Raw genomic sequence first — 17311 nt, 5'->3', positions numbered from 1 at the left:
TCAATCTCTCGAGGGTAGTGCCAAGAAACCATTTGAATCGGTGGACATCGAGGCTGACAACTACGCAACAACATGGGATGCGCTGCTGAAAAGGTACGACAACCGGAAGTACCTCAAGAAGCAGCTCTTCAAGGCTCTTTACGATCTGCCAGCAATCAAGCAGGAGTGTGCAACGCGGCTCCACGGTTTGGTCGACGATTACCAACGTCATGTTCGCGCCCTATCCAAACTGGGCGAACCGGTGGACCATTGGGATTTGCCGCTCATCTATCTGCTCTGCTACAAGTTGGATCCAGCTACACTGCGCGCATGGGAGGAGAAAACCAGCCAAAAGGACGACGTTAAATACGATGAGCTGGTCGAATTTCTGTATCAGCGCGTACGGATTCTCAATTCAGTGGGACCAGAGAGTCATCATCCAGCCTCGTCGAAGGTGGCCGGCTATCCACAGAAGAGTTTCAAGCAAAAGGTGTCAGCCAACGCAGCAACTGCTTCGCCTCCAACCTATCCGTGTCCGCTTTCCTGTTCGGACAGCCATTCGCTCCGGACTTGTCCGATATTTCTCGGGAAAACCGTTAGCCAACGCCGAGAATTGGTTTCCCAAAAACGACTGTGTTGGAACTGCCTTAGTTTCGGTCATCAATCCAAGAGGTGTGGTTCCAAATATTCGTGTCGTACGTGCCGCGAGAAGCACCATTCGCTTCTACACGATCCCGCTCCAGTAAAGGTTTCCGCTACACCAGCCATCCAAGCAAATCCATCTGAATTATCCGTGTCATCAAAGCCCGCTGTTTCAGCGGCTCCATTGGTTCAACAACCGCTACCATCCACGTCTCAACAAGCTTCTGGTTCCCGTCAGGTCAGCATGGCAGTCCAAACCGCATGCACCATGACTCTTTTGGAAACGGTTGTTCTCAACATCCTCGATGACCATGGTAACACGCACAACGCCCGAGCTCTCCTCGATTCGGCATCGATGTCGAATTTCATTTCGAAACCATTGGCAAGGAGTCTCTACAGCCGTCGGTCTACAGTGGATGTGTCCGTCGCAGGCATCGGATCATCTACACAGAAGATTAGAAGTGCCATTACTGCAACCATCGAGTCGGGAGATCGAACGATCTCGATGAAACTGCAATTCTTGGTACTGAAGCAGCCATCGTCGGAGCTGCCAACAACGCCGATAGACATTTCGGCGTGGAAATTTCCTAATGTCAAGTTAGCAGATCCCCAGTTTAGTACTCCCGGATGTGTTGATCTAGTTATCGGTAGTGAAACATACTGGGAATCACATACAGGACGGAAGATTTCTCTGGGCAAAGGTCTTCCGTGGGTAGTCGAAACTCCATTTGGTTGGGCGGTCTCTGGTCCCGCTTCTTGCTCGGCTACCTGCATTCCACGGTTCTGCTACCTTTCTACTGCTGATGATCGACTGGAATCCGCTCTACGCAAATTCTGGGACATGGAAACCATTCCATTGGGTCCAGTTCGATCCACCGAAGAAAGCCGTTGTGAAGAGCTGTACGCTGCAACGACGACACGCAATGCAACTGGACGATACGTCGTGCGCCTGACGCGGACTGAAGACCCCGTAAAGGTTTTGGGAGAATCCAGATCAGCCCCACTTTTTGAGCCTGGAACGCCGACTTGGAAGAGATCCTGCAACCAAGGACTCATACAATCGGTTCATGGAAGAATACCTCGAACTTGGGCACATGAAGAAGATACAAGAGCCTGTGGATGATAGTATTCCACACTGCTACATTCCTCATCACGTCGTTTTCAAGCAATCCAGCACGACCACGAAGGTTCGGGTAGTCTTTGACGCGTCATGCAAGACCTCGTCCGGCTATTCGTTGAACGACACGCTTCTCGTTGGACCTGTCGTCCAGCAAGACCTCTACTCTATCTACCTGAGGTTCCGGACGCAAATCGTCGCTGTTGTAGCAGACGTCGAAAAGATGTACAGGCAAGTGTTGCACCATCCCGAAGATCTTCCATTCCTCCGTATTCGTCATCGCAGCAGTCCGTCCGATCCCATCACTACGTACGAGCTACAGACCGTCACGTACGGTACAGTGAGTGCACCGTACTTAGCCACGAAAACTTTCCAGCAAATCGCCAATGATCAAGCAGAATTGTATCCTGCTGCTGTCGACCCAGTTGTAGAAGATTTCTATGTTGACGATCTACTGTCCGGCGCACCGGATGTCTACTCTGCTGTAACTCTCCGACAGCAAGTCACCGCTATGCTCGGCTCCGCCGGTTTTACCCTCAAAAAGTGGGCGTCCAACGTCCAGGAAGTACCGCCGGAAGATCTGGCCATCCAGCCTCTTCACGACTTCAGGATGAGCAGACAATCTCCACGCTCGGCCTTCTATGGAATCCGAAGGCCGATAATCTCCGATTTAAGGTAGAAATACCTCTACCTGCTGCCGTTCTTACCAAGCGGAAAGTGATGTCATACATCGCTCAGATTTTCGACCCTCTGGGCTTGCTAGGTCCAGTCATTGCAAAGGCAAAGTTGTTTATGCAGCGTCTGTGGGCGTTGAAGCAGGACGGTGTTTCCTGCGAATGGGATTCGCCATTGCCAGAGAAACTTCAACACGAGTGGAAGCAATTCCATACTACATTACCCATGCTCGCTGAAGTTCGAGTTCCTCGTTTGGTGCTCTCTCCCGGCGGTGACAGTATTCAGCTTCATTTCTTCGCCGACGCGTCATCCGTTGCGTACGGAACCTGTTTCGGCGGATGGAATTCGAGTTCGCCTGTTGACGTCAAAATCAAAGGTAGCCCCACTCTCTACACACCATTCCATCGCCAGACTAGTACTCTGCGCAGCGCATCTGGCAACGCAACTCTTCAAAAAGGTTGAAGCATCCTTGAAAATCAACTCCATCGCCTATTTTTGGTCAGACTCCAGTACCGTGCTACAGTGGCTGCGCTCATCACCAACCCGTTGGAAGACATTCGTCGCTAATCGGGTATCTAAGATCCAGAACACTACGTGCATCGACCACTGGAGGCATATCGTTGGCTCCGATAATCCTGCTGATGACATTTCCCGCGGTCTCAATCCAACAGACATCCCAGGTTGTTTCTGCTGGTGGCAAGGACCAGCTTGGTTAGCTCTGGCTCTGGATTGCTGGCCGAAGACCATCATCGATCAAGAAAATTCTTCCGCCGTTTCCGAAGAAGGACGCAAAAATCCAATTGTGGCGTTGACTGCCGTCCAGATTAGTTTTTGTACTGATTTGTTTTCTCGATACTCCCGCTACAACATGTTACGGCCGAGTGGTGGCATTCTGCAGTCGTTATCTGCATCGTTTGAAGGAGCGCGCACAGCAGCGCCAGACCAGGTCGGACATCGCTACATTGGGCGGTAGCAACCAATCAAAATCGCCACCAGTCCCACCACTTACAACCGCCGAGCTTCTACACGCTGAACACCTACTCTGCCGTTTAGCACAGCTTGAAACATTTGCTGAGGAGATATCAGACCTATCAAATGGCGAACGTGTCGCCAAGTCGTCAGCACTCAAGTGGCTGAAACCGTACGTCGATGAAGACGGCACTCTTCGCGTCGGCGGCCGTCTGCGTAACGCCGCATTATCCGTCGACAATAAGCACCCAATCGTTCTGTCCGCCAAACATCCGCTGTCTGCTCTGCTGGCTAGCAGTTACCACGTAAGCCTACTGCACGCAGGGCCCCAACTCCTGCTTGCCACTCTTCGCCAGAAGTTCTGGATCCTTGGCGGCAGAAATCTTGTTAAGTCTGTCTTCCACCAATGCCACACTTGTTTCCGATCCAAGCCCACTCTAGTCCAGCAGAGCACAGCCGATCTGCCGGTTTCGCGAGTTTCGCCGACGCGTCCGTTTTCCGTGTGCGGGGTCGACTACTGTGGACCATTCTATGTGAAGTCAGCAGTTCGAAATCGTGGTCCAATAAAAGTCTATGTGGCCATATTCGTCTGCTTCTCAACCAAGGCTGTCCACATTGAGCTAGTGAGCGACCTGTCAACTCCTGCGTTCCTAGCAGCACTCCGTCGTCTCGTCGTCCGCCGTGGAAGGATCGTCGAACTCCATTCTGACAACGCCACTACCTTCAAAGGTGCTTCACATGCGCTCAATAGAGTCTACCGTATGCTGAAGATTGAAGCCGCCGATCGTCAGCAAATCTTCGACTGGTGTTCCGGAAACTAGATAGTATGGAAATTCATTCCACCTAGGGCACCACATTTTGGAGGACTCTGGGAAGCCGCCATCAAGTCGGCAAAAACGCATCTACTGAAGGTCGTTGGCAACGTCAATATAGCCTACGAGGATCTGTTGACCTTGTTGGCGCAAGTCGAGATGTGCCTCAACTCTCGACCTCTGACGCCGATACCCGAGGATCCCACCGATTTGGACGTCCTAACGCCAGGACACTTCCTTGTCGGAAGTAACCTCCAAGCGGTTCCTGAACCAAATTGGAAGGAGACCGCCGAAAACCGACTGGACCACTGGGATTTAACCCAAAAACGTCTGCAGCAGATCTGGTCCCGTTGGTATCCCGAGTACCTGCAGCAACTCCAATCTCGTGCAACTAAAGGTTGCAATCCGCCGGTCGCCATCGAGGTCGGCACCATCGTCATCATAAAAGAGGACAACGTCCCCCTGCCAACTGGCCGCTGGGGAAAATTGTAAAGCTCCATCGCGGGAAAGACGGTGTCGTCCGTGTGGTGACCCTCAAGACAGCGAGCGCCAACGAAGTGGTGCGTCTTGTGGCCCGAATCGCACTTCTTCCGTCGCCGAGATCGTGAAAATAGAAACCAGGTAGAGCAACCCTTACTGGGAGAACTTGCTCGATGCGCACCTGTGTTTCTGCAAAGGTAATTGCAGGTCCAATAATATACTGTTTCCCCGTAAGATCTACCTGGTCTTTTTTTGTTCCCGGTCGACGACGATGAGCTTCCTACCGGCTTCTCTGCATCCGAGGCAAGAATTGGAACAAACTGAAGTCCCGTGTCAACGCAGTGAAGTCTCCGTCAACGGCAACTAGAAGTATCCAGCCGAACTTCAGAGAGAAGACCTGTTACGAATGATTATACTTAAATAGTTTGAATTTGTTGAAACATCCATGTTTCAAGGTGGCCGGAATGTTGGAGATGGCCCATAGTTGTAAATAGTTTATTTTATTCAATGAATTCATCGTATCCAAATTACTCCGACAATGCTCTCCTCTCGCCTTAGAGTGTGCCAGAGAGTGAGCGATCTATACTGACCGAACATTAGGTAGCCGATGGTCACTCAGCAACGCTGTAAGCTGGAGAAGGAACAGCAAAATTGTAAATAGAAGTTAGTTATCAAATATACGTTGAAGTAGAAGCTACGTTTCGCTCTTCGTCTCTGTGGTCAGTCGATGACATTGACCTTATCTCCGGCGCGTGTGTAATCGTTTACAGTCGAGAAAAACGACAAAGTCCCCCCGTAAAAAGGAACTTAGAAAAATTCTGTGGTTCGTTCACTGTGATCGCGAGTTAGTGCTTCTCAGTGCTAGTCAAAGACTAGTGAAAAAGTCCTTCGAGACTCGGCAAGGCGATTATCGTCATCAATATCCTTCCTGTTCTTGGCACTTCCAATTTACTTCAGTAGAAGCTCTTTTTGAAAGCTATTCTGTTCAGTTATTCAGTGCTCTTTATTTCAAAATTTTAGGTAAATAACTAACATCTGTAAAAATCGTGACTTTGTTCAAATATTACATCTTTGACATCTGAAAACATTAGGTTGCTCCTAAGCCCCTCAAGAAAAAAATCTTAGCCACGCCACTGCCAGTTACTGCTGTTGGAATCAAAAGTTGCAGAAACAATATCACCGCCATATTTCATACTAATTTATTATTAAAACTCATATGCCAGCCTCAGCGGGTACACGGGAAGGTGACGTAGAATTGGAAACCGCCACCAACACCGCCATCGTGACATTTACAGCCCGATACGGAACATTGTTTACGCCGGGATGTCTTCACTCCGCCCAACAACGGAAACGGAGAATGCGACTTCCACTTGTGCATTGTTTCGGGCAATATAGCACTCGGAATGGTTATTCTTTATTTTCACGGTTTGCATGTGCAGGCCACATATTTTACGTGGGAAGACACAAATGGCAGGCAGGCGAAATGAGAAAACTTGGCCATTGCACAATGAATGTCGGCCGTCACCTCGCTATTGTATGGTGTAACTGCTGGAAACAGGCTACGTACGGAATGGTACTACGTAATAATTTTCTTTCCACTCAATGGGTCATTAACGGTGGCGACGCAGTACTGTAACCGTGACGAAAGCTGCAATTTGTGAAATACGAGCTTCAGATTGTGCTAGCAACTCTTGCAGACGGGTGCTCAAATGGATGCACGCGTTGCAACTCAAAAACTACTCTGATGTAAAACCCGTCTTTGTATTTGTATTATTAAAAAATACTACCATATTTACAATTTCTTTCATACATTTACCAAACAACATGAAACACAGAATATGTTTTCCATTCAACATTTAAAAATTGTTTTATTGTTGGTCGAACAGAGCTTGGTTCCCACTTCGTAGAACAAGCATTAGCTGAATTACCCCATCGGGTACAATTAATCGCAACGCTGTATGGATATTGCTGAATCACTTCGCGATCTATTTAAATCGCATCGCTTCCAATGAGCTTTACAATAATTGTTTGAAACTCTTTCGGTGCCATCCATTATCCGTTCGAGAGTGGGTTGACAGTGTTGGGTGTGAATGTCGCTTTCAGGAAATTTAATCCGCTAATGGAAACGATGGTTAATTCGAGGCGAAAAATCCTCTCTCTGCGTATCCATCAGCTTTGATGGAATCTAGGGTTGAAAAAAAAAAACACAAATCCCATTAATGTACGGTAGTGCCGGTGGTGGAACCACCCACCGGCCTTTGTCGCTTATTAAGGCTATGCGATATTTCGAATTATTCCGTGAAATGCAGTTTGAAACGATACCGCTAAATTTCACGGAATCGATTGGGGCGATCTCTCGTTTTGTCATATCTAAAAAAATGAGACTAAGGCAAGATGCTTTTAAAAAGCCACGGGGTCAAAATTTTGAAATATGTACTTTTTTCCATACGCTATATTTTAATTTTTTGACTATCTTTCGAAAAGTCCATTCCGAACCCACATGTTGTTATTTGTAGTCTTTAAAGGATACACAGTACGAACGAAACCTGTAAAATTAAAGCGAGTCGAATGTAACAAAAGGACTCCATCATATATGATAGAAATTTATGTGCGATCTTAAAATTACATTGATGCTGGTTTGAAAATGAGCTATAATTAGCTACCAAACTAGATGAATTTAAAAAAAGTTCTACGCAGGAATTGAACTAACGACCTCTGGAGCGATAACTACACGCCCGAGCTCACTCGGCTGCCTCACCACCTTGGAATGAGGTTGACGAAAGTTGAACAACTTCTGCGTAAAATGAGTGTATCACAGAATCGCTTCGACGGTTGGCGGTTTCATCGAGAAGTGATTAAAATAGCAGTCAACAATGCGGAGCGTTCTCTCGGTCGCGTGATTGTTGAGCGTGGCTAAGTTTGTTTTGTGGCAGATTCATGTAAATTTCTAGCGGATTTAACTGAAATATAGTTGGAAGGGCCCTGATTACTTTACAGATGGTCTTACTTGCTTTAGCTGTTGGCTAACGCTTGTAATTTTCAAATGCCTGCCACAATTTTCCGTCGATGTCCAAATTGCGTGCTGCTTAATATTCACAAATTTTTGCTGTGTATTAGTACTCCTCCTGTCACCATGTTTTTATTCAAAAGATCTCTATTTAGTTACCTACGATTCCCAAGAGGTTAGTTAAAGGTTTCCAGAGATTTACAAGTGGATTCTAGAGGGTCCCACGAATTCCATAGGAGAGATCTCAAAGGCATATAATGAAGATTCCTTTGAGATTTCGTGGAGTTTCTCAGGAGATTGATAACCTGGAAGTTTCAAGGGTTTCCATATTCCCCAGAAGTTACAAAAGCCATCACAGTAGTTCCAGTACTCATGAATTCTCGAGACGTTATTGAATTTTCCCAATCCTAGTAATCTAGTTATTTCCAGCGTTTCAAAGTGAATTTCACCAATTTACCTGTACTTCGAAAAGACTATTCCAATGTCCTGTGGGGTTAGACTAAACCAAAGCAAACTCTGGTTTCAGTGTGATGTAAAATATAGATTTTTATTTTGTATTGCTGATGAGAAATATACGTAAACCTTGCACGGATAAAAATCTGATCCCCACACCATGATTTACAAATCATGAAATTCATAAATTGGTTAGGTCATGATATCAGGATCACAAATCATGGTTCCTGGAGTCATAATTATGATTCCTCATAAGCGTAACTTCCAGTGTGAAAACACTAAGCGGCGCACTTTGCTTCATCACATTCGTATCGATCACTCTCAATTCAAGATGACGAAGCGGTTGAGTGGTAGAGTACGTGACTCACAATCGGAAGGTTCTTGGATCGAATCCCTATGTATGCGATTTTTAACTTTTTTTTATTTTTCTCGATTATAAACGGATGCGCGACTCAGCATTTTTGGAAATTGAATCATGATTCCGAGCAATCAGCAACAAAAACCTAACGCGTGCGTTGCGTTATGGCAATCTGACTCATGATATCATGAGTCCAAATCATGGTGTATTTTCATAAGACGAAAACACGCTGGAATCATGATATCATGAGTCATAATCTTGTTTTTGGGTTCTGATTTCTACCCGTGTGGGAGGGAGGCACCGATATTATACACGGCATATGACACAAAGCTATTTCAAACTGCAAGAAAACTCCAGCTTGTCAACGACAATCAAGGCAGACTTGATGAAAATCACTAATTCTCTTGCGTTGTGTACCTTTGATTGTTCTGGACAAACATGGAAAAAGGGCCAAAGTTTTCCTAGCATTCAATATTTGTTTTTATATTGGAAAATGTAAAATGATGCGTATTTGCATACTTTATATTTAATCAGAATAAAAGGTGCTTCATGACATTACTTTTGAATAAGGAAGCTTTTCAACCGATTTTTTGTCACATTTGATAAAATGCAAAAATATGTTTTGATCAATTACGCGCTTTTATCATGTATGTCCATTGTTCAAGATCTGGGCTCACAGTGACAGTTCGTGACAGCAGAATCTCGGCTCACTTTGACGTGCATAAATTTCGTATTGGTTTCTCCCTCCCAGCGTAAAACTACTGCAATCTTGCGAATTTGGTGATCGTCTATTTTAGCAAGTTTGAATGGCCGATCTTCTACGTGACGTGAATTACTGAGTAGTAACTCTAATCAAACATAGAAGCATTGTAATTAACTAATTTCATACTTTTGAGGTTCACTTACGGTCTAAAGAGGTACTTAGAACTAACTGAATTCAATTCGTTGTAGCGGAATGTAGAAACATTAATTAAAGGATTTCACTGGTGTAATAACTTTCATATGCAAATGGAAGTATTGCTAGATGACGATGCAGTTTTTAGATATCTCCAACCAAGTGAACCACGTATCGTATAAGAATGTGCATCCAAAATTACATATTCATACGTCAAAAATCAGAATAGCACAGAATGCCAAATTTAGCGATATCTATGTCAACACAACTTTTATATAAATCCCCACTACGATCCATAAATCACAATCTATGTTGACAACAAAACATGTCGTAAAAAGTACAACTAGAATCGCGTTAAGTTGTATAAACTGACAGACAACAAATTAGTAGTAATTAACACCCAAACTTGGTATCTGCTGACGATGGGCCTCAAAGAACAACAAACCAAGTGTAGCTATACATAAAACATGCATTCATATTGGCAAATAATCAATGATTTGTTGTGTATCCCTTAGTAGTGTAGTGGTAAGGTGTCAGATTGAGATTCCAGAGATCCCGCATTCGAGGCTTGGTGAAACTTTTATTCATTTTTTATTTTTTTTGAGATTTTGCGAGAATAGCATTTTTACAGGCATTTGATTTAACTTGAGCGGACATCCACAAAAAAAATCTTCAGAACGCTGAAGTTCGTCACTGGTAAGAGCATCGAGTTCCAGTCCATGACCTCGATTTTTTTCGACGAATATTATCGAAAAATCGCAACACAAACGCCATTGTGCGATGCAGTTTTGTCCAATTGTTGAACCGAAAAAAGTCCAGAATCAGATCGGAATGAACAAAGTGGAAGCGAACCGGCCACAACTCGTTGGACTAGCCTGTCGTTGTTGCGGCTAGCTGCTTTTTGGGCCGTGAAGAAAATTTGGTCACTGAAACCAAGGGCTTTCGATAACTATTTGATGACCAATGCCCCACTTGGTACGTTGTGCTTAAGATTTCGCCGACAAAAACTGCGACAAATTTGTGTAACTGCCGATGATCATGAAAGTGAATCCTTGAAAGAACTGCCAGCAAGCGACCACCTAGGACGGCCGCTTTCAGCTCTAGTCCAGGGATTGAAAGTGTTTTCAAAGATGCCACACAAAAATGCCACCTTTGCAACAACAAGTACTACTTGAGTGTCATTATTAGTCTCAAAGCGAAAGTAGGCTACACAGGAGTATGCCGCCTCGTTAGCATCTACGAACAAACGAAGTTGAAGGCCATTGAGCAAAGGGAGCGTGGACTAACATCGAGGTATGCGAAGCTGATGGAACTGCCCGAAGAAATGATACCATTACACTGCGAAACACGCTTTTGTCTCAAGCACCAAAATACTGCTATTTACTTAAATAAGGGTTGCTGAATTCATTGCCGTTTTCAAAAATATCATAGCACGTCTATGCAAATATGCAAATGCAATATTTGACTATTTCAACAAACTTGCATGCAAGTTTGCCAACTTATATGGCAATTTATTTGCTTAATATGCAACAGAAAGCAAACTTTATATGCATAACAATACTTATCAACAAACTTATCATATACTCGATACTCAAAAGTTATTTTTTGACAGTTTTGAATAGTATTGTATTTTGCCATATAAGAGAAACGAAGAATTTTGTATGGATACTGCAAGCATGTTGAAAAAATCGATCATATCTAAATTTATTCGAGCAATTTCAACCAAATTAAACCTAAAATGAAAGTTAAAGTACTATTTTGCATTCTCGGTGAATAAGATTAAACAAAAGTTTGATAAATCACACTTTAAATTTTATGTAAACACTAGTGGGCCTGGCAAACTTCGCCTTGCCATCAAGTAGGCTGTTGATAAACGCTATGGATCGTCCCATACTAAATGACAGTTTCGTTCACGCTCGCTTTTCCGACTTTCCCGGTGAATATCCTGGGATTTTTATACACACAAACACGTCGGAACACTTGATGAACGAAACGGAAAAATAATCATTCAAATCGGTTGACCCGTTCGGAAGCCATATCGTGACATACAAACACCACTCCATTTTTATTTATATAGATTCATAAAACCAATGTTTTAAACAACTTTGGCAACCTGTATCTAAAAATTGTGACGTGCTGGAACATTTCTGAGAACGGCATCGGATTCAGCAACCTCAAATCTACTAGAGACACATAATTTGATTCTTGAGACACGCAAAAGTGTCATTTTTGTTGCGCTGTGTTATTGACACCGATTATTGATGTCGTTCGGAAACATTTGATCCCACTCTGCGCCTGTCGCCCACACATCTTGCAGTACAGTTTTACCGTGCACAAGGAAGAATGAGATGAATTCCAGTGGGTCGTACAAGTTCCTGGCGACCCTACACGCAAAATAAAAATCTCTTACAAAAATTGCAAGGTCCCGCCCAATACAATCTCTGCATAAGAACAATACAATAATTGTAATGTGCCTACCGGCAGCTCATTGTATTAAAATGTTTTACTTCATTTTATCCAACACATGCAAACATCCCCCTTTAAACTTGAAAGCACACAGCCATGTCTAAAAATAACTTCGATTCTCTTTAGGACGAAGTGGGATAGCATTACGTGACACATCAGCTCCACAGTTTACTTTCCTTCTTTCTTGTCTAGTTGACATTCGAATACAGTCGGGTCTCCAATTAGGCGCACTACTGCTACGCGAACATTAGAACTTGTGAGAATTCATTTTTTGAGGTATTATTGAATATCTCGTACGTGCTAAGAGATAGCTCAATGCTGTCATCGATGGAGTTTCAGTACTCTTTAGATCTACCTTAAAGAGTTAATGATCATCCTTTTAGTTGAGAACTTGGCCTGTAGGGGTACTGTTTCCAACATAATTTATATAACTATAATATATATGTATGGGGCCTCCACAGTTAATAACAGTGAAAGGGCTGATACGAACGCTGAAGAAGCCGGCTTTGTCCCAGCAGGGACGTAATGTCAGCAAGGAAATAATGAAAGAACATGTAGACGCAAAATAAAAATCTAATAAGGTACCATGGGGCAAGTGGTGTAATGGAAAGTGTATAGTTGAGATTCTTCCAATTCTAAAGACTTTAAGTACAAATAAATAAGGTCGTGTTTATTTTTTAACTTGACTACCACCAAATATAAGCGATATGCTGAAATTGATTTTTATGTAAAATTGAAAAAAATACAGACAAAGCTTTTAAAAAATGTATCCCTTCTTTTCATTTGCTTCATAAATGGAGCAATTTAAAAGTTTATCATTTTTAAACAATAAACTTAAATACTAACAGTTATATTTACGATTTCCATCAACTTTAACATTTGTTAAGGAATCTCAAATAAACAATCACTTTAATAACGTGTAAACAAAGATGTTATGTAATGTTATTCTTGTCAGTTCAGTTTTCTTCTGTTTAATTATGTATGTTTAAGTGATTCGACAACAACATTACTACAAAATTTTCAATGTTAATTCTTACATCATTCATCATTACAGCAATTGCATTCCTGTTCTGTAGATTTTTATTTATCTGTTATTTGTTTTTACGAAAGTTGGATTTGACGTCGGATAACTCTTTGAAAGAAGTTGTTTCTTCGTTTCTTGGAACGGAATCATTAAATAAAGAACTTAGAACCTTTCTTATGTTGATAGATCTATACCCCATTTTTATGTTTTGAAATAGCTTTACGCTATTTCCATGTGTTCTCTTATATTGGATTTTTTCAATCAACGTCTTCTTTTCAATTGGCTTTCCGAAGTAGACACATTAATATCGTAATGTTTGGCAACCTCTTTTAGAGAAGTTCTATGATTTCTAAAAGCTTTTAGGGCTTGAGTAAAGTGCTTCTTGGATTATCAGCACGTTCTTTTTTTCTATGATAATTGCAAACCTTGTTTACTTATAGCTGCACAGAGAGCAAACACAAATTCAATTTCTAATACTACACTTTTCACTTACCCCAAGTGATTAGAAAATTGACGGTGTTTTAATCTAGTTATTTTAGTTCAATGTCAACTTAATTCTTAAACTTTTTTTTATTTCTGTTTAAAACTGTCAGAGAGGCAACTTAAAAGTGGTACAGGAAATTATTTTATGCATCTTTTTTCCACTGAAAATATTAAAATAAGATTGCATGATGCCAACTTGTTACGGAGTAATAGTTGACAGGTAGATAATTATTTCTTATTTTGCAATAATGGTTGAAAAACCTCAAGAATCACTTACCTATCGTATTTATATAAATGGTGTCAAAGGTCTACTCAAGATTTTAAAACGTTAATTCACATATTCAGTTAAATATTAATTTCACTTCCCCCATTTACCCACTTGCCTCGCGGTAGCTTAAAAAAGATGCAAGGTCCTATCTACTACAATTCCTGCATAAGAATTATACAAGAATTGTATTGTATCCTCCCTTCATATTTGAAGATTTATTCCATTTTATCCAATACATACAATAGCGTTGGGCAAATTTAACCAGAACATCGATGTTACTGAATCGTTTCAAATTCGATATGACGAATCGATTCTCCGATTTAATCGAATCATTTTAATCGATGTTTTCAAAGCGATTCGATTTTGAAGCTCGTATGAAAATCTACAAAAAAGCTCCTAAAATAAGACCAAATGCTATTGTATTTGAGTATTTAATTCCTTCAATTAAATAACGTTTGAAATTAAAAATTATACATTCAATCTTCAAAACTAGGTTTAAGATTTATCAACTCATTGTAAAATTCAAATCAATTTCATATTTGTTGAATCGAAACAAAAAATCGTATGAAGCAAATAGATTCATTCGATTTTGAGTGATCCTTATATCGATTCAAAAAATCGATTAATCGAAACGAAAAAATCGATGTTCGGAACGATTCAAAATCGTCCATCGCTAACTTGCAAACATACCCTTACAGCGTGGAACGCACGAATCCATATCTAAAAATAACTCCGCTCCGCTTTTCAAATCAGTCGTGCCTCCTATTGGACGCATTCTCACAACGCGAACTTTAAAACCATTGAATTTGGGATTTCATCGTTTCGGAGGTTTTCAGAGGTTTCATTATCGAATAACTCGTATGTGATACAAGATAGCACAGTACTATCTCTGAGAAGTATCAATGATCAGTTCGTTTTAATTTTAAGAGTGAAAATCATCCTTTAAGTTGAGAACTTGGCCTTATATGATTTTATAATATTCTTATGCTGCCCATAACTGCATAGTTGTCACATTCAACATTTTTGACAATTTTGGGTTCATACCGTGGAGAGTCATCAAATGATAAATACTTTCGATCAACTTACTGAAATCTGTGAGATTATTCTTGAAAATACCAACGTGTTTTGTAATTGTAACCGCATAACAGTCACATTGAGATTATAATGAGCCTCATAATGTAGTAGCAATGAAAGTTCCACCAGAATTATTTTTTGACTATTCACCTAGTATACGATATGAGTTGTACAACATTTCAGCCTCGAATAAGCAGTTTTGAGTTCTTGGTAATTTTTATAAATTTAAGTTTCCTCCCATACTGCCGTATAACGCACACTTGGTATTCTATTTACTCCATGCCTACTTTTATCGAATGTTGCAAATATGCAGTTATGGGCAGTATGGGACATGTATGTAACATATAATATCTATACTCATTAAGTTGGGCTATGGAACTCCGTGTGCTCGGCAATTTTTCAAACTGAAAAAAGAAGAAAATACTTCGCCTATAATGTTCATATTAATCTAATTAGAAGCAGCACTCTTACTGGCCAAGTTCTCAGCTAAAAGGATAATCGTCAAGTCTTCAAGGTAGGTCGCTTCGTGTACTAAAACATCGCCAAAGACAGTACTGAACTATCTTCTAATACATATCAGATATTCTGGGAATATTGTCGAAGATGAAATTCCATATATAACGCTGATATTTATTACGCTCCTCAACCGTGTGTTTAATAGGAGACCTGACTGTAGTTACTTTCACTCTTAGATTTCGCCAACAGCAGCCGGGTGTTGTTTATAATAGTCTTCAAACTTGTTCTCGCTAAGAGACTGATATAGCCGTGATGGATAGGGCGCCTCATGATGGATGATAAAGCTAAGACTCCCGGTTCGATTCCCCACCGCGCGACATCCAAATCTTTTTTAAATAATTTAAACGCCTCATGGCTGCGTCATTACGCAGCCCAACCTGTTTCTCATGCATCTCGAACTCGGCGCGGACACAAGCGTATTTTTCCGATTTCTTTCGCTTCTTTCCATGTTCTTTGTTATACAATGCCTTGTATTGTCGACCATTACAATCTCTGTATATGCAACGATCTAATACAATTTCTGTATTAGAATCATGCAGAATTGTAATGAAATCTTACAGGCTCGGGTTGCGTGTAGCGATCTCTCGTTTTGTGTTAACGTGGTCTTTGGCGAGTTTGTATTGCAGATCTTCTCAAGGACCTAGGGTGTATATGAAAACGGAATCTACTTCATCCCGAGCACCAATTTTGACTTTTCTCCTCGCTATAGATTCAAACTCTTCGATTCATGCTTTGAACACGCTCCAATTCCATCTAGTACTTCAGATCTGCTGGAAGAGAAGTTCCGCAACGTAAATCCACCAACTGAGTGTACCAGTTTCACTTCGTTGACCACTGCGATTACTTCTTGTAGTGACTCAAAGCTATCCAAATAATCGTCCACGTAATGCTTATTTTTGCAATTTCTCATCGTAATGGGCTGTTTTTCAACACGCTAATCTGTCATGAAACGGCCTACTTTCCTGCACTGAAGTATGCAGTGCGGGAATAGTCATTACGCAATTGAAATCAGTGCTGTAATGATTTATTACGCAACGCTTTCTCACTACGCAACTGTTTTGAGTTGCGTAATGAATCATAACACAACTTTTTTTCAGAAAATGTAAAATAATGGTGAATGTATTCCGGTATAACTTCTGATACCCTAAAGTGGTCTTCTACGAAATTGCAAAATAGTAGTTTACGGCACAAGTTGCAGAATGATGATTTTTACAGCACGAGTCGTAAATTCATCCTACGAGGCTTGCCGAGTAGGATAATTACGACGCGTGCTGTAAAAATCGAGTTCTGCAACGAGTTACGTACACTGTTTTTGCAATTTCGTAGAAGACCACTTGAGGGTATCAGAAATTATATCGGAATGCATTCACCATTATTTTACAATTTCTGAAAAAAATGTTGTGTTATGATTCATTACGCAACTCAAAACAGTTGCGTAATGAGAAAGCGTTGCGTAATGAATCATTACAGCACTAGTTTCAGTTGCGTAATGACTATTCCCGCACTGCATACTTCAGTGCAGGAAAGTAGACCATTTCATGACAGATTGGCGTGATGAAAAACAGCCTATTACGATGAGAAATTGCAAAAAATGTTGTACGTAACTTGTTGCAGAACTCGATTTTTACAGCACTTGTCGTAATTGTCCTACTCCGCAAGCCTCGTAGGAAAATTTACGACTAGGGCTGTAAACATCATCATTCTGCAACTTGTTCCGTAAACTACTATTTTGATTGAACTGACAAAATTGGCTTTTTGGGGTTTGTAATAACACCTAGAGGATGGCATCCACGGAAGTTTATTCCACCAAAATTGTAAGAATCCTCCAGGAAAATATGTACGAGGAATCTTACATAGCCCAAGTAGCACGCGAAACATCTTTCAAAGAAATGCATCCCAAAAATGGTTTCAAAGATGTATCAATAAAAGCATCTGTAATTTTTCTAGTTCTAGTTCCGTTGCATATTAATCAAAAGCTCATAAGGTTTCATTGTCGTTCCAATGAGCTTGCATTTTACCCCGTGTTTGACGTCTAAAATCATTGAAACGACGGGATTTGTTGCAAATGTCCTCTGCAAGCATCAATGAAGTCA

This window comes from Aedes aegypti, chromosome 2 (assembly GCF_002204515.2).
Source record: "Aedes aegypti strain LVP_AGWG chromosome 2, AaegL5.0 Primary Assembly, whole genome shotgun sequence".
Lineage (NCBI taxonomy): Eukaryota > Metazoa > Arthropoda > Insecta > Diptera > Culicidae > Aedes > Aedes aegypti.
The sequence above is the reverse complement of the archived record's forward strand: the minus strand, read 5'-3'. Positions refer to the sequence as shown.